At 41.2% G+C, this 1,431-nt stretch overlaps 1 non-coding gene across 1 annotated transcript; it reads right to left on the reverse strand.

Moving 5' to 3' along the window:
- Nucleotides 1-861: 861 nt before the first annotated feature.
- LOC115072174 lies at nucleotides 862-1,005 on the reverse strand. The gene has a single exon (XR_003851240.1). It is a non-coding gene; the product is annotated as a small nucleolar RNA SNORA48 (small nucleolar RNA).
- Nucleotides 1,006-1,431: the final 426 nt, after the last annotated feature.

Genomic DNA, 1,431 nt, shown 5'->3' on the forward strand with positions numbered 1-1,431 from the left:
AGTGGTTTTTTTATTAATTTTTTATAAATTAAAAAGAATTAATGTCATTCTAATTTTTTCAAGTGCTGGCAATCGAACCCATGGCCTCACCTGTGCTAGACAATTGTTCTACCACTGAGCAAAATACCTAACCCTAATGTTGTTTTCTTTGTTTTTAATTTTATTTTTATTTTATGTGCATGAGTGTTAGCCTGCATGTGCATATGCCCACGTCATGCAGTACCCATGGAGGACAGAAGAGGGCATTGGATCTCCTGGAACTGGAGTTGCCATGTGGGTGCTGGGATTTGAACCTAGGTCTTCTGCAAGAGCAGTCAGTGTTCGTAACTGCTGAGCCACATCTCCAGCCTAGTTTTCTTTTTAATTGTACATATTTGTGGGAGTGCCCTGTGGTATTTCAGCACATTTACACAATATGTGATGATCAGATCTGGGTGACTGGCATATCCTTCACCTCACATTTATTATTCTGTTGTGCTTAGAATAGTGACAATATTTTCTACCAGATGTTTTGAAATAGACACTCAATTTTCAACCGTAGTTACCTTGCTGCACCATAAAACATCAGAAATTATTCTTCCCAGGCACCCCATGCCTACTACTTCCTTTTCTCTCCTTCCCAGCTTCTGTGATAGCCATTACACTCTTTATTTTCATGAGATCAACTTTTCTGACATCAACGTGTCTATGAGAATGTGTGATATTTGTCTTTCTTCTTTTTAAAAAAACATGATTCGAGAATTCCATACACTGTATTTTGATCACAGTCAAACCTCCTCCTCCCCCTCCACCCCCACTGCCCCCTGACTTTGTGTCCTCTATTATTATTTGTCCTTTTTTTTTTCTTTTCTCTTTCAGTAGGATTGTGCCCTAGGCGTGAAACAGCTTTGGCCAGTGAGCCAGGCATCAAGCTAGGATGAACAAAGGACTACCATCTGCTCTGCCCCCGACTGATTTAAGAACACCACCACCAACAAGGTGTCTCTTTGCCCACTGCCAGGGGGTTTATTTGTCTTTTGGAAAAAGGCATAATAAATATAATCTGTGTTTTCCAAGTACTCTTGGGTGTGCGTCTATCTCTTAGAATCTGGTCAACTTACCAGACATCACATCAGTAAGGAAAACTGACTCTCCCTCTTTCAACATCTATCAGTTGCCAATAGGTCTTCAGCTAGGGCTGGGACTTTCTGCCTGTCTACTTCATCCATACTGGACTTCTGTCTGGTTTGGATTGCATAGATCTTTTGCATGCTGTCATAAGTGCTATGGGTTCATATGTGAAACTACCCTGTGACATCCAAACAACACGGTTTCATTGGCTTCATCTACCACCTTTGGCTTTTACAATCTTTCTGTTTCCTCTTCTACAATGATCCCTGAGCTCTTGAGGGGGGTGTGATATACGTGTCCCATTTAGGGCTTAACACTCTG

Source organism: Nannospalax galili, unplaced genomic scaffold, assembly GCF_000622305.1.
Source record: "Nannospalax galili isolate Female #2095 unplaced genomic scaffold, S.galili_v1.0 scaffold381, whole genome shotgun sequence".
Classification (NCBI taxonomy): domain Eukaryota; kingdom Metazoa; phylum Chordata; class Mammalia; order Rodentia; family Spalacidae; genus Nannospalax; species Nannospalax galili.